The 27,225-nt window shown below is 40.7% G+C and overlaps 1 protein-coding gene across 13 annotated transcripts in view; it reads left to right on the forward strand.

The window, feature by feature from the left end:
* The window catches only part of BNC2 (basonuclin zinc finger protein 2), a 651,492-nt gene that overhangs the window by 139,343 nt on the left and 484,924 nt on the right, over positions 1-27,225 (forward strand). The window contains exon 3 of one of the 13 annotated variants that reach the window (XR_013541456.1): positions 377-9,629. The exons of the other annotated variants lie outside the window; for them this stretch is intronic. The gene's annotated coding sequence lies outside the window, so the exon portion shown is untranslated. Of the gene's footprint in view, positions 1-376; positions 9,630-27,225 lie in introns of those variants that run through there. 13 annotated transcript variants of the gene reach the window in all.

A 27,225-nucleotide genomic window follows, 5' to 3' on the forward strand; every position in this document is an offset into this window, starting at 1 on the left:
CATCTAGCTGCCAAGGCCACTCTGGGCGATTTACAACACAACAAAATAGATAACAATTTTCAACAGTGAACATAAACAGTGAACATATATTTTAAAAAATCAAAATTAACATGGGTTCTCATAGAGAAAACTAAATTAAATTAATTAAAATGAATAATGTGATTTAAAGGCAAGGTGGCAGAACTGATAATGTCAGCACTGAGACAACCACTGTTATAATATTATAGGCTCTGGGAAGGCCTGTCTGAAGAGCCATGTTTTCAAAGATCATTTAAAAAAATCCCAGTGAAGGGGCCAGGCAAATTTCAGGCAGGAAATTATTTCAGAGATGGGGAATGAGCACCGAGAAGGCCAAGTTTTGTTTTTCTTTTTCCAGGTGTCTCCCAGGGTCAGTGTTGTCAACCGCCTTGCCTGGGAAGATTGTGTGGGATGGGCAGATCTCAATGGAAGGAGGCGTTCTGCCAGGTATTGGGGTCCCAAACGATTTAGGGTTTTTTAAATGTCATAATCATTATCTTGAAAGTGGCATAAAAACAAACAGGTAAGCAGTGTAAGGTGGTCAGAAAAGGGGAGATATGATGGTAGTTGTGATGGACAGGAGTGGTCAGTAACCACTCCTGTCCATCACAATGGGGCCCTGATTTAACAACCAATGGGAAAAAAGAAGAGGCAGAACTAAGAAAATATAAGAAGAATGGAAGACAGTTAAAGATCAGTTAGGGATGAGTTAGGGATATGAGTTAGAGTTAGTGACTTCATTTAAGGATATTAGAAGCAGTTTAGGCAGTTAGGACCAGCCTTGTCTTAGAGAATAATAGAGAGATAGAGAACAAGATAAGAAATAAATAAATACCTGGATTAACATGATTCTACCTAAGCAAATATAAAAGTTACCAAAGCACAGTTGATTGAATGAATAAAATAAGACCATTGATGATTTACTTTATATGATTTACTTATAAACACTTAAATAAACATTGTTTTATTGAATATCACTGATTTAAGAGTCATATTTGATATAGTGAGGAATAAATCCTCTGGTGGCAGCGGAAAGGGTTGAAAAGTAAATGTCATACCTGAAAGTGAACCTGTTTGTGGAAGAACAAACAGGGGAACTGGGTGTGTGTGACAGTAGTTCTTCACTCCACTGTGTCGCCTCACTGCCATATTCTGGAACTCCTCTAAGTTTCCGTAACAGCCTCATGGGCAGCTCCACGTAGAGAGCATCACAGTAGTCTAATCGCATGGACCAGTATGGTGAGGGACCAGATGTCAAGTTAGGGATGCAGCTCGGCAGTCAACCTCCGGTGGAAAAAAGCTGAGTGGACCACAGATGCTGGGACTTCATTGATTACGCTGGGTCCAAAAGTACACCTAGGCTGCAGACTCATCCTTAGCAGAGCAAGTAGCCCCCCCCAAAAAAGAGAGGGAGGTTCCCCAATCTGCAGACACTAGAGTCACCCACCCACATGACTTCTGTCTTGTGTGGGTTCAGACTCAGTCTGTTATTCCTCATCCACCCCACCGCTATATCCACTAGACTAAAAAGCAATCTTCCTGTATCTAAACCCTTTGCTTGGGGTAGGCAGCTTGAAGAGAAAAAAAAATCTATAGTATTTGGGTTTGCTCAATGCATGGATGGTAGCAAAGGAAATACATTATACTACAATGAAAGAAGGGTAGGTTATGTGAGGAGAAGTTTCATTTATTAGCGATTGCCTCATTTAACGATGTATTCGCTTAGCGATGAGGTTTTTGGAGCAATCTTACGCTCCGTTTAGCGATGTTTCCTATGGGGAAATTTCGCACAGCGATGTTCGGGACCTTGCTTCACTTAGCGATGACAGTTTAGGTACCCGTTTCGCTTAGCAATGTCCATTTTCACTATTTTAAGTGTGTCTTAAAATGTTCAAAAACAGCTGTCAAACCTACAGTTCAATGCATTCAATGGGGGGGGGGAATTCACCAAAAATTAACGAAAACTCAGAACAAAGCCAAATTAAGTTTGCAAAGGTTTTACAGGGTGCACTAATTATTCCAAGGATTTTAAACAGTTTTTGAACATTTTAAGACACTTTAAAAATAGCAAAAACGGACCTGTCAAAACCATTGAAATGCATTGAAACCTATTCAATGCATTCCAGTGGGGGAACCTCATTTCGCTTAGCGATGTTTCCTATGGCGATTTTTGCTTAAGGACGGTACTGTAATCTGTTCCCATTGGAACGGATTATCCTGTTTTCAATGCATTCCTATGGGAAATGGTGTTTTGCTTAGCGATGTCTTCCCATAGCAATGGTTTTTTTTGGAACCAATTAACATTGCTAAGCGAGTCACCACTGTACTACTGTAGGGCCAAGTTTATCTAGTACTGTTCATAGGAGAGATATCCAATTTGCAATTTGGGGGCCAAAGTAAGCTAGTGGTTTTGATAGGACACAGAAAAGAAATGCTATGCCCAAGGCCAGTTGGTGAATCAGTGGCAGAAGCATGAGGCCACCTCTCCTAAAAAGAGCATTTATTTCCTCCTTCCCCCTTGCTGCATGCTTCAACATACAGATGCAGATTCCAGTCCCATTTAGCTTATCTCACTCAATTCATGGATTTATTATTATTTTATTTCTTAAATATGTTTAGTGCTCCATTAGTGCAGTGCACTACTCTGGATGATTTACTGTCAACTAAAAACAATACATATAATAAAAATAAAACAGAAAATGATACCAATTGAAATAAAATAAAATAAAATAAGCATGATATGAAATGAAATTTTCTTTTTGGCTCAATTCATATTCCACTTTTCCTCAAAGTTGCCTAAGGACCTCATGACAACACTATGAGGTAGACTGTGTGGACAGCTCTCCCATTTACAATTCTTGGGACAGAGTCATCTATCTCCCCTCCTAGGACTGAGAAGCCAAAGGCCAGCCAGTAAATCAGTGACATAGGTGTGATACTACATCTGTTGAAAAGAGTGTTCCTTTCTTCCCTATTCCATATCACATGCCTCACACTACAGACTGTACTCAAGCGTTCACCCTAGACACCCTTCTGCCCCTTCAAACCACTCAATGGGACACTGCTAAGTGACAGGGCAATTTGTTCAAGAGACTCTTGAACATTACCCACTGACAGGATGGCTGCTTGTTACCTCTTTGCTTCATGTCCCTACCACTCCAATGATGAGATGAAGGATTTGGGTTTCTTTATTACATACCAATTAGAGAGTGATTGGGAAAATGCAAATACAATTTCAAGCTGTTGTGTTTTGATTTATTTCTTTGGAGGACATGCATGGATCTCCATTGCTAAACTTTCCCTTCCCCATGTGTTATATGATTTTGGCTTCTATAGGGCTGTGAGGAATAAAGAGAAGCTTAGGCCTATTCATTTCTGTGTCCTTTCTCCCTTCTATATACACACATGCATCTCATAATGACCGAGTTTTAAAAGCAGCACATAATGAGGGATGCATTAGGCTGTCCTGTCAATGTGCTAAAAAGATCATGGAGAGGATTCTGCTCAGGCAATTATCTCCAGAAGAGTTACATTCTTTTGTAAGCCCATTTCTGTGCTACTTTGCCTGTGTACACACTAGAGCCGGGCACAAATTAAAAAATGAATTGCAGAATTCATAAAAAATTGTTAATTCATTGATTTGTATTTGTCAGAAGCGACACCCCTGACAAATATGAATTAAGGAATTTTTAGTGACTTTTTTATTCGTTGATTCATGGGGCTTTAAAATGCCTCCCAGGCACCTAGAGACACCAAAACTGCAGAGATGCTTCCCCTGACTCTCCTCTACAAATTCTGCAGGTTTGATGAAGTTTGTGTTTGGGGCATCTGAGTTTTACACCCACAAACAGCCCCCCTCAGGAAAGTTCCCCCAGGGACCTTGAGACACCAAGACAACAGAGATACTTCTCCAGACTCTCCTCTACAATCCCTCCAACTTTGGTGAAGACTAGGTTTTGGACATCCAAGTTATACACCCAGAAAATGCCCCCCCCCCCCCAGAAGTGCTCTTTAGCAGTTGGTTTGCAGCAGTTCTGGAATTTCCCCCAAGCCAGCTGCTAAAGAGCACTTTCTTGGGGGGGCACTTTCTGGGTGTATAATTCGGATGTCCTACACCCAATCTTCACCAAACATGAAGGGATTGTGGAGGAGCATCTGGAGAACTTTCTCTGTGCTTTGGTGTTTCTAGGTGCCTATGGGGAACTTTCCTAGGCGATGCCTTTTTGTGGGTGTATAGCTTGGACGTCTGAATCTCAAACTTCACCAACCTTGCAGGCCTTGTAAAGGAGAGTCAGTAGAAGTTTCTCCACTATTCTGGTGTCTCTAGGTGCCTGGGGGACATTTAAAACAATTTAAAGAGGAAGATAAATCGATGAATTGATTAGTTGGAAAAAATCATAAATTCATGGTTTGTGATTCATTGACCTTGACGAATCATGCTGAATCACCATTTTTTCAATTCATGCCCATCCCTTAGTATGCACCCAAGAGATTATTTTGAGGGTTAGTATTCCAGATATTATGGGGAAATCATTTCTTGCATGAGCTTTTCCATGCTTATTCATGAATGCTTGGATAGGGTAATACACAATGAAAGGTTGTGCCAATACTCAAGTATTTTTCTCCTCCAAATCAAATGTGCTAATATATATGAAGTTCTTCATCAATAAAGTAATAAGCAGAATTGAATTTTCAAATGACTGTGAAAAAGAATGTGGTTTGTGACAGGTAGAAAATGAATTTAAATTACTTCTCATTCTCAGGTTTGGCTAGTTAGCTACTTTAATATAAGATCATACATGTATTATAAATAATTTATGCAAATCCCCCTTCGTACCTAGTTTGGTGGAACAAAGTGGGCGGAGAGGTGTTTTGTAGTGGTGAGATTTTAGATCAAGATAAAATAAGTATGGATTTTGGATATAAACATAGACATATCAAGGTCTGTACAGTGATTAGTGCTACCTATCTGGGTGTCAGTTCTGCTGAAATCTTGTGATTTCCACTTTGGATTGGCGTTACCATGGTTGGTGTTTAAAATCAATTGGTGAGGTCATATGCAATAATAATCAGAATTTTTATGTGTGTCGATGGAAAGCCTTTATCTGATTCCTGCCATCAGCAGCAAGGACCTCAAGTTGTACTCTTTTATGAATAAATCTTACTTTGTGTTTTTGTTTTGTTTTGTTTTGTTTATTCACAGCAAAGTTTTTGCTCCTTGATGGCATGACACATATTGTCCCTTTCTGCTGTCAGCAATTAAGAGAGGGCCTAGGCAGATTTTCTTTTTCTACTTTTTTTAAAAAGAGCCTTGTGACATAGAGAACATTTGCCTGAAATGTTCCCATGTGAGCCACGATCTTGGCTAAATGCTAAAAGGGAAGAGGGAGAGTGAATAAGGCTTTTGTTGAAGAGTGACAGGCGAGCAGTGCTGGCTTAGTTTAACTTAAATCCTTTCGTTGATGTTGGAGAGTCATAAGCCTGCAGATGACATTGCCACATTCAGCACTGTGTGATCTGGGACTTTGTTGCTTGTATCATTGTGTCGGTTATATGTACAGAGTAAACATTTTATGAACTGCAGTTTCTGATCCATTGGTCTGTCTGGGCAAGAATGTCCCTTGATACTAAAAAGAACAGCAATCAGGACAGAATTGGTCAATGCGGCATGTCTAATGGTGGGAAGATATTTGAAGGACTCACTATAGACACAATAGACTCTCTAAATAGCCTCTTTGCACCCTGAGTCTTATTGCAAACAGGTTCATTAAGGAGAGACGTTCTGACACACAGCATCACAGTAATGAAAGTAGCTCTGTTTTTCTAATATTGTATCTTGCCACTTCAGTTATGCTGCTGCTACTAGATTTCCCTTGTGTTGCTGTATATTTCTCCAGAAAAAGAACCAGTCTTCATAGAATATACAATTATTTTGTATGGGAATATATAACTCACATCTGAGATACAGCTTTTTCACGTTTATGTGCAGTAGTCCAAAAATAATTGGCAAGCCCATCTTCTACCCTAAAAGACCAAACAAACAAACAAACAAACAAACAAACAAACAAACAAACAAACAACCCTCCACCTTTTATTGGAAAGATTTTAAACCAATTGGAAAATAACGAAGAAAAAGAAACACTGCTACAATAAAGTCTTTTGATAACCTTTAGCAATGTACATTGCTAAAATACAGTGTAGTTTAAGGAATATTTATATTTATTATAATAGGAAACATTTGTTTGTTTATTATTTTGGGAAACATTTTGTCAGTAACATTGTGGCTGGAATCCAGACTCTCCACAGGGGAGGTTTTAAATCTTTCCAAGACCTTCAGAAGCAATTGTTTTGTGGGGGGCGGTATTGAAAGGTGCTGGAATAGGAAAAGGAGGAGAACTAGTAAATATCCAGTATCATACATGGATGACTGAATCTCTATTTATGGTCATTCTTGCTAGTGACAGGAGGAGATGTTTCTTTGAAACTGAGTATTCATGTAAAACTGAATGTTAATGTTCTAGAATGAGACTAATGACTAGCTGTATGTTTATCTATCTGTTTATCCCAGTGATACAGAGCTAATAATTTACTTTACAGAATGACATCAGGACATTGAGAGAGAGAGAGAGAGAGAGAGAGAGAGAGAGAGAGAACTACTGAAACAATTGTAAACTATCCAGGAGTGGAAATGAGGGGGGACATTGGAAGTGGTGGAAGTCCTGCTGTGTTGGTGGAAAGAGATGCCTGTTGGTGAGGCAACACATGCTGCTAAAGGTTCCCTGGTATGTCAGTAGGAAGCTCTGCTGACATTTTTGGTATGTCTCACCTGGAATGAAAATAAACTTGAGTGACTGGATCATGTCCTGGGCACATAGGAGTTAGACTGAAATCTGCTTTCAGTCCAATATACTGACAAAGCTGTTTATGGTTGTATCAACCATAGGACTACTAGTATAATGAGTTTTTTTTTTCTTCTGGCAGTGAAAAGAAAGAAAATACAAAAAAGGGCCCCCACCTGGCAAGCTGATAGAGTTATAGATACATTACAGAAATGTTGTTCCACAAAACTCCCCCCTCTCTTCCAGGGTTACTAGCGTAATGTTTGTATATAGATCACAGTGTTTATCTATAGACATACAAACAGGAGAGAAAGAAAGAGAGAGACTGACTTATCTCTACCTTTCTGTGCAGTAGAAGTCTATATATACAAGCTGAGAACTATGCTATATGCCATCAGATGACCTCCAACATATGGTGATCCTATGAATGAGCAAATCTCTAAATTGTCCTCAACAGCCCTGCTCAGCTCTTGCAAACTCAAGCCTGCAGTATCCTTAAGGGAATCAACCCATCTCATATTTGGTCTTCCTCTCTTCCTGCTGCTTTCAAGCTTTCCCAGCATGATTGCCTTTTCCAGAGAATCCTGTGTTCTCATAATGTGCCCAAAGTAGGACTGCCTCAGTTTAATCATAGTTCAGACTTGATTAGCTCGAGGGTCGACTTGTTTGTCTTTCTTGCAGTCCAGAGTATCTGCAAAGCTCTCTTCCAGCACCACATTTCAAATGAATCATTTCCCCCCATCAGCTTTCTTTACTCCTCAGCTTTCATGGTGATCAGAAACATATGCCTTCATCTGATAATTGCTTCTTTGCTTCAACTAGTGTATCGAGGAACAATGGTTGCTCAGTTGATAAGATGATTATAGAGCATAGTGGGGAAGCCTGTGGCCCTCCAATTTTTGATGAACTGCTACTGTCATTATCCCATTCCACTGCCTAGGTGAGAGCTGGTGGGAACATGAATCCATCATATCTGGAGACCTACCAGTTTCTTAAGCTTGCTGTAATATAACCATTTTACAGTATATTGTCACTAGCTATATATATGGCAAAATATTCCTTAGTTGATGGACTGGCAACAAAAGAACAAACTGTTCTGGAGTAAAGTTCAGTTATGTGCTGGCTCCTAGCCATGCAGCATGAAAAAGAAAATGCACATGAAGGTAAATAATACAGATATCTTACCTCGTGCAGAAGAGGCCAGAGAACTGCCTAGTTTTCCTTAGAGATCATTCTTGTGATCCCTTAATGTGGAATTCACTGACAAAGAGGTACTGGCTGCTTCAGGTACTCCACACCTTGTCTTCATCGTTGTTTTTCTCAAATGGCTCTCTTAATTCTTCAAAGGCTACCATTTTGTTCTTTAAAATTTCAGAAGCAATTATTTTTTGTTTTGCAAAATGACTCACTGTTTCTGGGATAGGCGTGTCTCACACCTACCATGTTCTGAAGGCAGGTGAACAATGTTTCCTCTACGGTGCAGAGCTCCTTCAGGACTGTGCATGGGCCGTCAGTTTGTTTGCTTCCTATTTTGGATGAAGATGTGCCCCTCTGCACAGGGCAAGACTTCCACATAGCAGAAATAAAAATTAGAAGGAATGTTGCAGGTGAACATGAAGAATTGGAGGAAAAATGTCAACAGCTGCGAGATGAAAGTACAGCACATGTGATCAAGAGCACAGAAATGCCTTGTGGTATTTAGTTGGGTTTAACAGAAGTTCCTCTCTTTTTGTCTGAGGTCATGTAATTGCAGTGTTGGTGGTAACCTCAGAGTGCTATTTACTCCCATTTATTTACTTTTGCTTCAGCTCATGGATTGATGGTTTCATAGGTCTTTAAGTGAGAAATAACCATTGAATTCATTGCAGTGGATGTTTCAGAAGTCTAAATGAGATGGCAAAACCAAATCTGGGCACTCAGTGTGTTGCTAAATGAACCAAGTGAGCAAGAGGGAGCTATGCAGGGACACTTGCGCCAATGCACCTGCAAACGCATGTACCTGCACTTCCCTGCGAACCTCTTTTTCAAAATGTGCTGCTTTGCCATATAATATGGCAAAAACATTTTTCTCAGCTGAGAGGAAGGTGATGCATAGTGGGAAGACTTAGAATGATACTCTCATCTACCTGGGCTCTGTGTGACATGACAGCCTTTCTCATGCAACTGCATACATTTTCAGTGTTTAGACCATAGACAGCTAGTATGGTATAGCGGTTAGAGTATTAGACTGAGACATCAGAGATCCAGGTTCTCTTCTTCACCCTGCCATGAAGCTTACTAACTAAACTTGAGCCAGTTATTCTCTTTCAATCTTTGCAGGATTGTTGTGAGAATAAAGAGGGGAGAAGAGCTATGTACTGCTTTCAGCTTACTAAAGCAGTGGTCCCCAACCGTTTTAATGCCAGGGACCGGTTTTGTTGAAGACCGTTCTTCCAAGGACCGGCATCCATGAATGGGGGGCATGCCCCCCATGAATGGGGGGCATGGTAGGAGTCCGTGTGTGGGGGTACCACTAGGGGGAGAATTTTTTTTAACCTAGGTTAAAACAGGTTTAAAAAAAGGGGCAGGAAAGGAGGGAGGGAGGGAACAATGGGGAAAAGAGGAAAGAAAGAAGGTCATCACTGGGGCACACAGATCCCTCAGACAAAGGTTTGTGCTTTTAAGCACAAAAAGATAGAAGAGAGAGAGAGAGAGAGAGAGAGAGAGAGAGAGAGAGAGAGAAGACAGTGGGGGGGAGAGTTTGGAGTCTAAAACACATTTTAAACCTACACATTCCACAACAACACATTTTAAACCAAGCAACTTTCAAACAAAAGACATTTTAAACCAAACCAAGCAACTTTCAAACCCACCCACCAACACCTTTTAAAATAAAAGAGAGGTCACTTAGCTTTTGGTGTCTTCTGGACTGGAGGACATCATGGTAACTTCTGGCTGGAGGACAGGCAGGTGGGTGGTGAGATTGTCATCATTGCAAGGTAGAGGTCCCCTCCTTTGGGTCATCTTCTCCAGGGATTCCCTGTCGCTTTCTCTTGGCTGCAGGCTCCATCCTGGTGAAAAATCTGTCCAATTTCGTCTGCTTCAGTTCAGTCACACACATGCCATCTTCATGCTTTTTGATGATGTCCTTTTTCATTTCAATGGAGATGATATTCTTCTTCCCTTTGCTCTGATCTTTCTTTGGAGCCACGAGTCCTGTTCAGCACACCATGGTACATAAACCCTAGGAGCCACAGAATTCAGCAACCATTATCCCAACAAACAGATCCCCTCAGCCTAAACCCAAGCTCCAAAACCCCTGTACAGTAAATACAGAATACACTGTACTCACCTAGAACAGGCAGTCTCTCTGTTTTAAAAAAGAAAGTCAAAAATCAGAAAATAAAAAACTAAAAAAAAAAAAAGCAAAAAAAGCAAAAAAAAAAATACAGTACAAACAGGCAGTACAGTACCAGGCAGTACCAGGTATTATAATATATAATGAAATAATAATACAACTCACCATAACGCAGAATCAGTGGGAGCCCTGTGCTTGTTTTCCTGCAACTAGATGGTTGCATCTGGGGGGGGGGGATGGGAGACAATGCTACCCAAAGTGTGTCTTTTATGTCCAGTCTATTGTGCAATTTAGTTTTTGTTGCAGTCATATCAGAAAACCCTGCTTCGCAAAGATAGGATGTTGGAAATGGAAGCAGGCTTTTCAGTGCTTTTGTGGCAATTCCAGGATAATCTGTCTTTATTTTGATCCAGAAAGTATGGAGATTTGAAGTTGTCTCAGACATACTTTTAAGGCCACTGTCATTTGCGATCTCAAGCAGTTGATCCTCTTCTAGCACAGATAAAGTTGATTCACCTAGCTTGTTCACAAATGGGTCTTGGATCCATTCTTTCCCAGTTCTGGGGTCTTTTGCTGTTGGGAAGTAATTCTCAAACTCTTTCAAAAGCTGAGATAGATTATCATGCACCAGTTGGGAGAAAGAAGGCGCTGGCTCAGTCCCTTTCAAAATATCTGCTGCCGTTTGAAACATATCAAAAATTCCAACGTTTACTCGTCACCCCCATAATTTTAGTTTGGTTTTGAATGCAGTCACTTTATCTGTTGACTTAAACACAGTTGTCATTCTCCCCTGAAGTGACAAATTGAATTGGTTGAGCAGGTTGAATATATCACACAAATAAGCAAGTTTTGTAACCTGTTCTGTGTCACTAAAATGTGCTGTCATTGGTGATTGTTTTTCTGTAAAAAAAATCTCTGGAGCACTTCTCGTAACTCAAAGACTCTGGCCAGAGATCTACCTTTAGAAAGCCATCTCACTTCGGTGTATAAAAGAAGATGTGTGTGATCTGCATCCATCTCCTCACAGAGCTGTGCAAATAGATGTGAGTTAAGAGCATGCACTTTAATGGGGTTGATCATTTTAATTGCATCCTGCAAAACCTTGTTAAGTTCAGGTGGCATTTTTCGGTTAGCCAGCAGTACTCTATGAATGACACAGTGTGTAGACTCACATTCAGAAGCAAACTCCTTGACCCGAGTAGTGAAACCAGAAATCTGTCCAGTCAGGGCAGCCGCTCCGTCTGTGCATATACCGACACAAAATGACTGTAACAGCCACCTTATACCTCACAAAGGGGCCGTTACGTCACACTCAATCACTTTTCGTTTCCACTGCCACCAACCATTCCCTCAAATGAAGATTCAGGCCAAAGTATGATTTCAAAATAAAAACTTATGTTTATTGTGTACAAACAAAAGGAATGGTAAATCACTTGAATATAAATAATAAGCAATCACTGTAATTATATAACAATCACACACACACTCCCACAGACCCTCACTATATAGCACAGTTCTTATCTCTCAGTATCTCCAAGCCCTATCTCCCTATCTGAACCTCTCACACCATTCACTCCCCTTATAAACAACAGCTCCACCCCTTATGTCCCACCCTCCGTCACGCCATTGGTAGATGACACACAGCTTCAGCAGTGACGGGCAGGTGATGTCATAGCTGTATGTAACAATACCTCCCCCCTTTAAAAGTTGTTTTGTGGGGGAAAGCTAAGGTGCTTTTCACCCAAAATAACTGGAAACAAAATCAAACATTACATTTTCCCCACATTTCAACACTTACCATTAATATATTAGGCACCTTCATATTATTCGAAATATACTTACACTTAAATAACCAATTGCATATATATATACAGAACAATATTCCAATAACCACATATTTTCATAACTTATTAAACACAGTTATTAATTTCAAGAGTCCAATTTTTTTCATCTGTTGTCATCTGGTCTTTGGGATAAGGCGTCAGCAACACAGTTCATAGTCCCTTTGATCACCTTAACCTCGAAGTCATAGTCCTGTAAAATTAAAGCCCACCTCATTAGCTTGCTGTTTTGGGCCTTCATAGTCTTTAACCACATCAGAGGTGAGTGGTCTGTACACAGAATGAAGTGTCTCCCCCAGACGTAAGGCTTCAACTTCTGGACTGCGTACACGATTCCCCAACATTCTTTCTCTATGGTCGACAGGTGTTTCTCGCCTTTCTGAAGTTTCTTGCTCAGGTAGGACACAGGATGCTGGTCTCCGTTGTCATCACACTGGCACAGCACGGCTCCTACCCCGGCGTTGGATGCATCGGTGTATATGATGAACTCTCTATCAAAGTTTGGAGCACGCAACACAGGGTGGTTGGTTAACGCCTCCTTCAGCTTCCCGAACGCCTCCTCTCAGTCACTGGACCATGGGATGCAGTCATCACTCCTTTTCCTCGTCAGCTCGGTCAACGGTGCTGCAATTTCGCTGAACCTGGGGATAAATTTTCTATAGTATCCCACTAAACCAAGAAAGGATCTAATTTTTTTCTTGGTATTGGGTCTAGGCCAATTACGTATTGCCTCTACCTTTGCTTCTAGGGGTTTGATTACACCTCCCCCTACCATATGACCCAAATATTTCATCTCGGGGCTACCCAGCTGACATTTACTTGCTTTTACTGTTAACCCCACTGCTTTCAACTGCTGCAGTACTAACTCTAGGTGACACAGGTGATCCTGCGAGGTGTTGCTAAAGATCCCTATATCGTCAATGTAGGCAACTGTAAATGCACTGAGCCCTTGCAGAGTTTTGTCCATCAGCCTTTGGAATGTAGCTGGGGAATTCCTAAGGCCAAAACTGAGGACACGAAACTCGAATAAGCCGAAAGGGCTACAAAAAGCAGTTTTTTCTTGATCTCTAGCGTCTATCCGCACTTGCCAGAACCCTTTAGTCAAGTCTAAACAGGAAATGTATCGACAACCACCAATGGTTTCAATCAGGTTGTCAAGTCTGGGCATGGGGTAAGCATCTGGTTTGGTTACTAGATTTAATTTTCTGTAATCCACACAGAACCTAATGCTTCCATCCGGTTTGTCCACCAAAACTATTGGAGCTGACCAAGGGCTAGATGATGGCACAATAATATTTTCTTTTAGCATCTCATCTAGCTCTTTGCGCACCTTGTTCACATAAGGTCCAGTTACTCTGTATGAGGTTACTGCCTGTGGGGGTGCATTTCCAGTATCTATTCTATGCATCACTCCCTTGGCTAAACCAGGCTTGCTTGAGAAGAACTGTTGATATTTAGTAACCAACATTTTTAGTTCCCTCTGCTGTTCTAGGGTGAGTGCCGGGCTGATCTTCACCTCCTCTGGGTTGAACTTTATTTCACCCCTTCCTTCCCAGTATGGCAAATCATGTTCTTCTTTATCAGCTGCTTTCATTGCAAAAAGCACTCTTTTCCTCTCTATAATATGGCTTGATTGCATTTACATGAACTACCCTCCTGCCTAGGTGTTCATCTCCTTCAATAATGTAATTAAGATCACTCATTTTGGAAATGATCCTATAAGGTCCTGCCCAGTTCAATTGTAGTTTGTTCCCCTTGATGGGCCTCAACATCAGCACCTCATCTCCAGGGTTAAACTGTCGTTCCCTAGCCTTTTTATCATACCAAACTTTTTGTTTAACTTTCTGGGCTTGCAGGTTTTCAGCAGCCAACTCTAAATTTCTTTTGAGGTTGTTCATTAATGTGTCTATGTATGAGACTACATTTTGAGGATCTTCTTCTACAGTCTGTTCCCAATTTTGCTTAATTAAATCAAGTGGTCCTTTCACTTTTCTCCTGAATAGCAGTTCAAAAGGACTGAACCCAGTACTTTCTTGTGGGACTGATCTGTAGGCATATAACAATAATTGCAATTTCTGGTCCCAGTTATTTGGGTTTTCAGCTAAATAGGCTTTAATCATTCTCATAAGGGTTCCATTAAATTTCTCTGTTAACCCATTACTCTGCAGATGATATGGGGAATTTCTAAATGTTTAATGCCACAAATCTGCCATAGTCTCTTCATAAGTTTGGACGTAAACAATGGTCCTAAGTCAGTTATAATCTCTGAAGCAAAGCCCATTTTACTCATATAGCTTAAAAGTGCATCAGCCACTGTGTGGGTCTCAATGTTATTCAAAGGAATCGCCTCAGGGTATCTTGTGGCATGGTCAACAATGGTGAGAATAAATCTGTTTCCCCTTTTTGTGACCTTAGGCAACGGTCCTATAATGTCCACGCCAATGCATTTGAAAGGTGTAGAGATTACGGGTAATGGACACAGCTTAGCCTTAGTCCTGTCACGGTTATTACCCTATCTCTGGCACACATCACATCTCTGACAGAAATTTTTAATTTGTTTTCCTATTCCTGGCCAATAGAAGTTTTGAGTTATTCTCTGCTTAGTCTTATTTATCCCTAAATGTGCAGCAAGTATATCAGAATGTCCCCTTTCTAAAATCATTTGGCGATATTTATCAGGCACTACCAACTGGCTTCGAATCTCATGTCCCCCTTTTGAAATGTTCATCAGTGTTTCTCTATATAGTAAACCCTGCTTAATAAGGAACCTTTCAGGGGATTCAGGGGATAATTCCAGGCTTGACACTTTCTCAAAACAACATTTTAAAATGGGATCTGCTTGCTGCTCCTGGGAAAATATACTGCTTTGGGGTATTTCAAATGAAAATGCCTCAGCTTGTGGTATATTTTCATTTCCCTCTTGAATGTCTGTAACTTTTTCAGCTGCCTCTGTTTGATCTTGTTTTGAACGTGTAAGAACTAACACCCTCTTAACATGCTCAGAGAGGTCTGTCCCAATAAGTACAACTGAAGGCAGTTGCGAGGAAATTCCAACGCGCCAATTTCCTTGCCAGCCCTTATAACGAACTAACACTTCTGCTACAGGCAAAACAACTATTTCTTCCCCTATTTCTTTAATTGTCATACTTTCATTTGGTATAATGTGATTTTGTGGTATGATATCAGGGTGACACAGTGTAACCTGAGAGCACGTGTCTCTTAATGCTAAATAGTTGTGGTCTAAAATTCCTATATTATCACCAGCTGCTTCAAATAATTGGGGATCAGTTCTTATAAGTAGACAATGTCTTATTTCAGCCACAGGAATATTATCTTCATTAAACTTAGCTGTTGTAGAGACCTCTGTTGGCGTTGCTATGACAACAGACTCTTCCTCCCTTGGTGGAGTTATCTGTCCCTTCTGAATACAGTAAACAGATTTAGTCTTGTTTAAATTCATTTTCTGAGGTAAAATTTCTTTATTTTCTTTAGCTTTATAACATTGGGAAGCAATATGGCCTTTTTCATGGCAAATGAAGCAAATTCTCTCACTCCATGGACCCTTTCCAGACCCTTTTTCTTTTCCCTCCAGAATCTGGCTTCTGGCTTGGCCCTGTTCTGAAGGCTTTCCCACAAAATGGCCGCTCACTTTCTGCTGGCTTTTAACTTGTCCCTTGGGATATCTATTGTAGTCCTCCCATGTTTTTCTCATATTCTTTCCCTCAGAATACATAGGCTTTCTGATTTGTGAGATGAAATCTGCAATTTCCCCTGCCTGTTTCAAATCTAGAGGTTTCTTGTCTTTTACCAAATATTTAATTTCACCATGTAGAAGGGAATAAAGCTGTTCCAATCCTATAATATTTTTAAATTGCTGAATTGTCTCCACTTTCTCCTGCGCCAACCATTTATCTAAATATTTAGCCAAATTGGTCCCTATCTGTGAGTAAGACTCATCAGGTTTCTTGGTTAGTGTTCTGAATTTTTGCCTCAGATGTTCTGCATTGATGCCATACCGGCAAACACCAACTTTTTAAATTCAGAATAATCTTTAATCATTTTTGATTGGCATTTCAGCGTAAACCTCAGCGAGGCTTCCACTAATCAGAGATCTCAGAATAATCATTTTTTCTGACTCTCTGACAGAAAAATCAGCACACGCTCTTTCAAAAAGAGTTAAAAATGCTTCTGGACAGTCTCCCTGTTTGAAAGTAGGGAATTTCTTTAAATCTGCTTTTGACAACTGCCCTTCTTCAGAGTTGGAAATTCTATTATTGTTATTGTTCTGGTTCATTAATTCCATTCTCCTGATTTCAAAAGCCATCCTCTCTTTCTCTATCTCAAGTTCTCTCTGTCTCATTCTTTCCTCCTGTTCTAATTCTAGCTGTTTCATTCTTTTCTCCTTTTCTAATTCTAGCTGTCTCCTTTTTTCCTCCATCTCTAGCTGTTTCATTCTATAGTCATGTGCTTGCGCTAACTCAAATTTTCTGAGGTCTGTTAAATCTTCTCTAGAGGACCTTTCCTCTTGAGCTGAGGAAAATCTTTCCTCTCCCCCACTAATTTCTTTGTCTGAACTAGCTGCCATTTCAGATGGTCTTAGTTCATCTTTTCTACTTCGGGTTAAGGGCATTTTATTTCACCAAAGGCTCTTATATCAACTTTCAAGCCTTGGTTTAAAGTCACTTTTTTCCTGTGCTCTTGGTCTGTGTTATAAAGTTGCAGCCTTCTCCAGCACTGTCAGCTAGCAACTGTAACTATGCTTCTGCCCCTTAAGCTGGGCCTCTTGCCAAACAAGGTTTACTTTATTATTCTGCTTCTGGCACCAATCTTGAATTCACACAGCTACCTTGACCTAGGTTTAGCTGTACAAACGGAGATCCCTCAGCTTTGCTGCCCTTGGCCTTCGCTATGTCCCCTCAGAGTTTCCCTAAACTCAGGACACACTGGCCAAAACACCACAGCCTTTGCTTTGGGCCACTCTCCCCACACAAAATGGATTCCACAGAGCTTCCCTGTCTCAGTTTTTCACTCTGAAGCTTCAGCGCCCCTCTACTAGGCTTTGCTCCCCTTGAGCCAAGCCCTAGAAGGTGACCCACGCTCTCCACTTCAGATGACCCTAACTGAAGACCCTTGCTCTGGGCACGTTTTTGCCAAGGCTTTACTGGAATACTCGTATCCCGCCGCTGGACACCAATTTTATTGTAACAGCCACCTTATACCTCACAAAGGGGCCATTACGTCACACTCAATCACTCTTCATTTCCACTGCCACCAACCATTCCCTCAAATGAAGATTCAGGCCAAAGTATGATTTCAAAATAAAAACTTATGTTTATTGTGTACAAACAAAAGGAATGGTAAATCACTTGAATATAAATAATAAGCAATCACTGTAATTATATAACAATCACACACACACTCCCACAGACCCTCACTATATAGCACAGTTCTTATCTCTCAGTATCTCCAAGCCCTATCTCCCTATCTCAACCCTATCTCAAAGCCCTATCTGGCCCTATCTGAACCTCTCACACCATTCACTCCCCTTATAAACAACAGCTCCACCCCTTATGTCCCACCCTCCGTCACGCCATTGGTAGATGACACACAGCTTCAGCAGTGATGGGCAGGTGATGTCATAGCTGTATGTAACAATGACCAATTCAGTTTTCCTGACATTCAAAGACATGAATAGTTCTGCAGCTGTGGTGTTGGTTGGTAACAAAAGTACACATAACATATCCTCATGTACATCCTCCTGAAAAATATATCGCACAGAAACAAGCATTGTTGCCTTGTTGTCAACATCAGTGGACTTGTCTGCCTGGAGTGCATACCATGGTGACTCTTTATTCTCTCTAACAACTGTGCCTCAATATCCTCTGCCATTTCATCAATTCGTCTACTTCTGGTGCTAGCTGAAAGAGGAACACATACCACTTTTTGAACTGCAGCCTCTCCTAAAAGTTCACAGCAAATGACCTTAGCAGCAGGCAGGATCAACTCTTCACCAATAGTAAAGAGCTTCTTAGCTTTAGCAAAGCGGTTAGCGACTAAGAATGATGCTCTCAGTGCAGAACACATTTGATGAAGTGGTGGCCATCAATAATTGCTTCTGTTCTTCATGTTCATATTTTTTTCTTTTGAAAAACTCCAAAGGCTTGTCTTTTAATGCAGGGTGCTTACTCTCCATGTGGCGAAGCAATTTTGATGGTTTCATGGCTTTGTTGGATAGCTGCTCACCACATATTATACAAAGCGGGCTTAGAGAATGTGAATCACCCATTGCAATGAAGCCATAATTTAAGTAGGACTCTTGGTGTTTTCTTTTAAATGCAGTTTTCTTTTTGTTGGTAGTCTTAGGATCTTCTACTCTCTCGTCATTGGGTCTTTCCCCCTTTGCAAAGAAGCTCTTCAGTGATTATTGTTTTTTGCTCATTTTGGCTACAGTTAGCTTGCTGAGTGTTAACTGTAATAAGTCTATCTATAGATAGAAGAAGCAAGCTAAATCCATAAAATGAGAATCACTGCGGTATAACAATTACTGTGCTAGATTAAAACTGAAGAGATCTGGGTTATGCTAGGGCAGTGGTTCTTAACCTTTTTGAAAGAAATGCCCCCTTGAGCCATTGAGGAAGTTATCATCACCCCCTCCCTGAGGTGATGATATCTTACCTACCTACCTACCTACCTACCTACCTACCTACCTACCTACCTACCTACCTACCTACCTACCTACCTACCTACCTACCTACCTACCTACCTACCTACCTACCTACCTACCTACCTACCTTCTCTCCCTCCCCACCCGGGTGCGAGGCAGCGCTTCATGGGGAGAGGATGAGGAACCAAGAGACACTTTCCTTCCACCCGATCCACACTCAATGCTCCCCTAAAGGAGAAAGGCGAGACGTGGCAGGTAGAAAGAGCTGGATCTGGCGGCAGCAGCAGCACCGGATCTACTGCCCACACTGCAGCTGCAGTTGCCTTCACAGGTTTGGCTTGCTCCAGCGCCCCCCTACCGCCCCCTTCTGTTCTTTCGCTCCCACACCGTCCCTTTTCGTTCTACCGCCCCCCTGAAAAATGAAATCGCCCCCTGGGGGGCATTATTGCCCACGTTAAGAACCACTGTACTAGGGCATGAAATTTACTGGACAATTTGGGCAAGCCAGATCCTCTTATTCTGACCTTCCTCAAAATTGTTGTGATATCAGGGAGAGAACAGCCTTAAATTCAATAAAGGGAAGGCATGAAATAAATGAAACAGACATACAAATTATACAGTAGAAAATGCTTCACATCTTTCTTAAAGAATTAAGAAGCCAATTGTACCAGGAAAGGGTTGCACGGAACTAATCAGAACACAGTTGAATGACAACAACAATTCTATTCACTTATTTTCTCTACGTGACAGCTAAGTAGAACCTCAATATACAGAGGCTGTGGACAAAAGAGACAGAATACCACAGAAATCTAGAGGTTTCAAAAACAAATCAAAAACAGAAACAATCTGCATCATTGTTGTGGAACCCTTGGAGACAAGTGTATGGTTAATCATGGGACCTGAACTCTGGACCTAGACTAAATTCTTGACCTTGATCCAACAGAGGTTGCACACCTGAAAACCTATTTTATCTCTTAAGCACAGCCGTTGAGTGTCTTCACATACTGTCTGTGGAACCATCATGTAAGATGTAATAATAGCTTTCATAAACTAGAAGAGTGATGAACATATGCCCTCAAGATACTGCTGGACTTCAGTTCCAATCAATCCTAGCCAAACTAGTCAGTGTGAGTGATGAAGGGAAGTTTAGTCCAGCCACATGTGGGGTCCCCCAATAGTCACATGTGGGGTCCACCAGTTCTCCATCTATGCCTCTACAGTAGTTTGTTTATATATTTTCTATGCCACTTTTCTCTCACTTACAGAACCAAAGGTGGCTCACAGATTATCAATAGACAAAGCAGTTAAAAGCACAGCAAATTATATAAACTTGTGTTCAGACATATCAAGCCTTAAGCTCAGTTGTAGGTGTACGTGCATACCTATATATAGAAACACTGTTGTCAGTCTATCCTTTCGAAACAACTGGTAGGTGAGTCCCACACTCCTCTGCATATATCCACTCTGGAGAGGAAAGTAGGAAAGGACAAAAGTGAGCAAAAATATTCTGCCAATTTATCGTTGGGTTGTGTTGATTTCTTCTATCACTGGCTGAATCAGAAGTGCTTGGGAACAAAAGCTGAGTCTCCAGCTTTGAGCTTGAGTGTCCGTGACGCCAGACCAACACATGCAAAGTGTTGATCGATAAACAGAAGGCAGAATACAGAGGACAACCCTCTTGGATAGGCAGTCGTCTACTCAATCCAGGGCTAACAGGTACAATGTTTTAGAAGAAATGTGGTTTATTTTATCAGTGAAAGTACTACTGCTTAGGATGCTCCCACCAACAGAAAGGTGGCAGCCAGTTTTAACTGAAGCCACAACACTCCCACCTCCAGCTACAGTTGTTCCATCTCATCTCTTAGTCATCCTGTGGAGACTTCCAGGGGCTGCATGAAGGTCCCATGAAGAAGAAGAGACAATGATGAAGAAGAGACCAGCAAGTGAAGATCATTTATTGTCTCATCCAGCAGACAAAAAATTAATTAGATTGAATCAGAGCTGGGAAACTTTAAAAAAAACTGCCGGAATGCCTAATTCTAGTCTTTAAAAAGAGCAGTTTTTCCAGATATACTGCTAATAATAACATGCTATCAATTCTGACTTGTGATGGCACTTCTGAGGGTTTTCAGGTATAAGAGTATTCAGAACAGGTTTACCGTTCCCTTCTTCTGGGAATGCTCTGGGACTGTTCAGCTTGCCCAAGGCTACTCAGGATGGCTCTTCTTTCAGGAGGCTCACTCTAACCCCTGGCTCTCCAACAGGGTGTTCTCATTCATTAGACTGACCAACCAAAAGGTCAATTTAGGAAGTGACATGTCATCCCTTTTGCCCTGACCGTGGAGGGCAGGAGAAAATATATTTACATCTCAAAATATTAAAATTCATGAACAGTGAAATGACTGCTGAGTGGAGATTTTCTACATTGTGATCTGAAAAGAATGAAGAGAAAAGTGCTGGAAGGCAAGACAATAATGGAAAGGATGTGAAAAATCTGTCAGACTCAGACTGATGAGGACTATACATCCCCCCCCATCTTCGTTGATATCCCTCAATGTGAAGATTCCTGTCATACTGAGCTCTGAAAGTTAGCAGCCTTTCTTCCCTCAGAAGAGACCATTATGTCTCCAAATTTCTTTTCTAATGCTACCAAGAAATGTAAAAAGTTATTGGTCATAATCCTATTGGTTTAAGGTCTGCACAACTTGTTGCAGCTACTTGAAACTAATCTAAGATGTTGGGCTGCATCTCAGTAATGCAGTTGGGCATGTGACCAAGCACAAGGTTGAGATTTACCCCAGCACCTCACTAATTAGCTGCAGTTAGCTGACCCAACCCAATATATAAGACAACCCTCCCTTTTCTAACCCCCAAATTTGAAAATTTGCAGGATCGCACCGCTTTGATCTTGAAGCCCTTTCATGGCTGATTCAGGATCAAAGAGGTGCGGTCGTGCCTCCCTTTCACATCTGCATTACCCACTTCCTAAGCCCCACGGGGCTTAGGAAGTGGGTAACACAGCCAAGAAAGGGTGGCAAGCTCGCACCCCTTTGATCCTGAAGCTCTTTCATGGCTGCTTCAGGATCAAAGGGATGCAAGTGTGCCACCCTTTCACGGCTGCTTTACCCTGTGGCTTTGCAAAAGGCAGGGAAAGCAGGTGCCTTCCATGTATAAAACGACTCTCAATTTTTTGTCTAATTATTTAAGTAAAAGGTGTGATTTTTATACACGAAAAAATATGGTAAATTTTCAACAATCCAAATGTAATCCAAATGTTAACAATATACTTTATTCAAGTGTTCCTTCTCTTCCTGTTTAGATTAGGCCCCGTGGATTTATAATTTTCAAATCATATAGCTTGTAATATTACATAAATTATCAATATGGCTACACTTTTAAAACAAAATTTTCCAAATAATTTCCTTTAAAACAAGTAACACTGGAAGATCCACAGACTTGCCCAGTTGGTGTTGCATAGTAGGAGAAAGGCCCAGCCTGCTGTAGAAAGAGTATCAGAGTAGGACTCATGAGACCCCGATGCAAATTTTTCCCAAGGCAATATTCTTACCTTGTAACTTACCATGACTTACCATCTATGGGCTAAAATCGTCTCACAGGTTTGTTGTGAATTTAAGGTCAGGAACAATTAAGCATACTACTGTGATTTTTTTGAAGAAAGTGTATAATATGAGTGCAGTAAATAAAATAGTAATTAAGAGTGTGGGCTCTCTTGTGAATTGAGAATTTTGGCATTGTCACACAACCCCAGTTCCCCTGTTTCTTTTTCTACACACCCAGGTTCCCTTTCGAGCACGACATGTACTTTTCACCCTTTTTCACTGCCACCAGAGGATATGTTCCCCTCTGTACCAAATATGATTATTAGATCAGTGTTGTCAAATATAACAATATTTATTGATGGGTTTGTAAGTAAATCATATAAAGAAAATCAAGGCTGGTATTTTATTATTTATTCAATAAATGTTGATTTGATTACATTTATGTTTGCTTATGTAGATTCACTTTAATCATTGTATTACTATATTCAACTATTTCTTTCTTTCTTAGCACTTTTAACTCTTCCCAGTCTTAACTACACCAAATTTCCAAGTTCTTGTTTGCACTCCTTCCCTAACTATCCCTCTTAACTCTTTCAATCTCTCTCTATATCTCTCTTCTTCTCTCTAACTCTCTAACTGCCCTAGTAAAGGTAAAGGTTCCCCTTGACAATTTTTTGTCCAATCGTGTTCGACTCTAGGGGGCGGTGCTCATCCCCGTTTCCAAGCCATAGAGCCAGTGTTTGTCCGAAGACAATCTTCCATGGTCACATGGCCAGTGCGACTTAGACACAGAACGCTGTTACCTTCCCACCAAGGTGGTCCCTATTTATCTATTCGTATTTGCATGCTTGCAAACCGCTAGGTTGGCGGGAGCTGGGACAAGCGACGGGCGCTCACTCCGTCGTGTGGATTCGATCTTACGACTGCTGGTCTTCTGACCCTGCAGCACAGGCTTCTGCGGTTTAGCCCACAGCACCACCACGTCCTTCTAACTGCCCTAACTGGCTCTAACTGTTCCAAACTGTCTTTTTTTCCTTAGTTCCATTGGTTCCGCCCCTCCTATCCTGTCATAGGCTCCCACAGCAGAGCTCTAACCTGACTGACAGGAGTGACGTGTGAGCTGTCCGTCACAGTTATTAGTAAACTCACTAGGTGACATTAAATGAGTCCCAGCTTTTTCAGTCTGAACTGCCATCATCATTAGTATCACCATTTTGTTATTTATTTATTTATTCAGTAATGCCTAAAAACTTTGGGAAGCTCCCAGTAACAAATGGAAATTTTACAACTGTGCAGTAAAATAAAATACAGGAAGCTGATGTATTAAAACAACGTCTAAGAAAATAAGAAACATTCCAAGGGCTGCAACATGATTCAAAATGTCTGCAAACCCAGTGGGGTTTAGTTTCATATGGAGATACTGTATATAGAACTAACGCACAGAACTTTTAGCTGTTGAGCTGCAGCATTTGATATGGAAAACTCTTCAAAATAGTTAAAATACAATAAAAATAGCCAGTGTAAAACATTTTGTCCAGATTCAGTGGTGTACTTCTTCTGAATCTTGCTGCTTCCACCAGAATCAGAAAACTCCACATCCCCACCAGAAAAGTATTTCTAGGTTCACCTTCAGGGCACCATAGATAGGTGTAGCAGGAGGTGAAGGAAGGTTTAGATTCTGTTTCCAGTATTTATTTATTTACTTATTTTTTTCCCAATTGAATGGAGTTGTGTATCTGAGCTATCCTTTTTCTTATTATATGGGATTTAAGTCCTGCCTTCTCCTTTAGATAACACCCAGTGCGGTATGCCTCTCGGAGAAACTTAAGGTCTGTCCAGTTATCATTTGTTCCTTGGTTACTATTTCTGTTTGTGAAACATACCTCGGATCCCATGCAGGTGCAGGAGACTTCTATTCCCACTACTTCAGAAGGGATAGTTAAGCTAAGTTGAAAGAAATTAACCTCAATTAAAGGGAATATTGAGTGATTGTTACAAAGAGATAAATATGATGTATTGCCTTGGAAAATAAAAGCACATTAAAATAACATTAAAATGGTGAGAATACATGTTTAAAGGTAGAAAATTGAAAAGAAAAAGAAACATATAAAATAATTTCTGTATCTTTTTTTAAAGATGTAGCTACATGTGGTATGAATTAGTTAAAATGTATTGTCAAGATATTAGGCATTAATAATGTCTTTGGGGCATATTTTGGTATTGATGCATAGCGTTTGAGCTACTTGGCATTCATTAAGTTCAGGTAAGAAAATCTGTTCTTCAGCTGTGAATTCATCTTACTTTCCTTTTATCCTTTCCTTTTCTTTGTAGCTTCCTTCAAATATGTTAGGAATAATCTAAAGGGAAGTTGTGTGGATATCTGATTTAATGAAGAGGAATTAATTGTACAAGATATACTTGTACAGGGTACATTGTAGAAGTTTCTGGTGGATTGTAAATGACATTAGAAAAGGGCCTCCTGAACCGCATTATGTAGACAATCACATTCCAAAATAAGAAAATCATTCTATAAGCAGGAGTGGTCAAACTGAAACTCCTGTCTGCCCCAGGCATACATGACTAAGAATTATAGGAATTATAATCTAACAACAGATGGACAGCCATATGATCTCCAACCCGGCTATGAAGTGTGATGATATGACATGTAATGGCACACAATAAATGAATTGTTTATAAATAAAATAATACCACACTGTGTCACTCAAGAAGCCTTCCAAAGTCTGCTTAGTTTTGGCAATGTTTTTTAAGAAATCCATCACATGGTGGAATAAGGAGTAATACAAAATAAATCATAAGATTAACAATGATCACACCAAAAGTTTTCTTAGAGCCTATAGTACTAGTTGCAATACTATTTTAGCAGAAATAAAAGTGGCCTTGGATTCCTTTGCCTCTGGCAAGGCACCTGGGAAAGATAACATCCCTGCTGAAGTGCTGCAAAGAGATCATCACCACTGAACCTTATGAAATATTTTGTCTTTGCTGGAGGGAAGGTGGAGTACCACAGGACATGAAGGATGCAAACATTGTCATTTTATATAAAAACAAAGGCGACAGGGGCGACTGCAATAACTACTGTGGCATCTCAACGTTGTAGTGAAGTTGCTTGCCCATGTTATGCTGAAGAGACTCCAGGTGCTTGCAGACAGAATCCATCCAGAAACACAGTATGGATTTTGAGCTAATAGATCCACCCCTGACATGGTGTTTTCCCTCAGACACTAGCAGGAGAAATGTAGGGAACAACGACAGCCACTCTTTGTAGCCGTCATAGATCTTACAAAGGATTTTAATTTGGTTAGAAGGGACGGCCTTTTTAAAATACTTCTGAAGATTGGATGTCCACCTCGACTCCTTAATATCATCAGGTCCTTTCATGAGGAAATGAAGGGCACTGTAGCTTTTGATGGATCCCTTTGACATCCGAAGTGGAGTGAAACAGGGCTGTGACCTCGCGCTGACCGTGTTTGGGATCCTTTTTGCTGTCATGCTGAAGCACGCCTTTGGAACTGTAACATAAGGTGTCTATCTCCAGACTAGATCAGATGGAAAGCTCTTTAAACTCTGTAGATTGAGAGCAAAGACCAAAGTCCAGCTGAAATGCACACGGGACTTCCTCTTTGCCAATGATGCAGTTGTTGTTGCCCATTCTGCTGAAGACCTCCAACAACTCATGAATCGTTTTAGCAAGGCCTGCCAAGACTTTGAATTAACAATCAGCCCGAAGAAAATACAAGTCATAGGCCAGGATGTGGACTCACCTCCCTGTATTACCATCTCTACACAAGAATTGGAGATTGTTCATGACTTTGTGAAGTGAAAGGAAAGTCAAAGGAAAGTCCAATGCTGCAAAGAAAAATACTGCATAGGAACCTGGAATGTATCCAATTCTAACTGTTGCTTCCTGTCCCACGTATAGGTTTCTCAGGAGATAGATAAGGTGGTCAGGCACTCCCATTTCTGAACCTTGGTAAGCTGGATGTGGTCAAACAGGAGATGGCAAGAATAAACATTGACATTCTGGGCATCAGTGGACTAGAATGGACTGGAACGGGTGAATTCAATTCAGACGATTATCATATCTACTATTGTGGGCAAGAATCCCATAGAAGAAATGGAGTAGCCTTCATAGTCAACAAAAGAGTGGGAAAAGCTGTACTAGGATATAATCTCAAAAATGATAGAATGATTTCAATAGGAATCCAAGGCAGGCATTTCTGCATCACAGTAATCCAAGTTTATGCACCAACCACCAATGCTGAAGAGGCAGAAATTGACCAATTCTGTGAAGACTTACAACACCTTCTAGAACAGACACCAAAGAAAGATGTTCTTCTCATTATAGGGGACTGGAATGCTAAAGTAGGGCGTCAAGAGATAAAAGGAACAACAGGTAAGTTTTGCCTTGGAATTCAAAACGAAGCAGGGTAAAGGCTAATAGACATGGTCTAGAGGGGCGGGGTAAAAATCAATCAATCAAAAAAACAAGCAAATAAATAATAATAGAGTTTTGTCAAGAGAACAAGCTGGTCATCACAAACACTCTTTTCCAACAACACAAGAAGCGACTCTGCACATGGACATCATCAAACTGATTATGTTCTCTGCAGCCAAAGATGGAGAAGCTCTGTACAGTCAGCAAAAACAAGACCTGGAACTGATTTTGGCTCTGATCATCAGCTTCTTATAGCAAAATTCAAACTTAAATTAAAGAAAGTAGGAGAAACCACTGGGCTAGTCAGGTACAATCTAAGCCAAATCCCTTATGAATACACAGTGAAAGTGAAGAACAGATTTAAGGAACTAGATTTGTTGGACAGAGTGCCCGAAGAACTATGGATAGAGGTTCGTAACATTGTACAGGAGGCAGCAACAAAAACCATTCCAAAGAAAAGGAAAGGCAAGAAAGCAAAGTGGCTGTCCAACGAAGCCTTAGAAATAGCAG

This window comes from Pogona vitticeps, chromosome 2 (genome assembly GCF_051106095.1).
Source record: "Pogona vitticeps strain Pit_001003342236 chromosome 2, PviZW2.1, whole genome shotgun sequence".
NCBI lineage: Eukaryota > Metazoa > Chordata > Lepidosauria > Squamata > Agamidae > Pogona > Pogona vitticeps.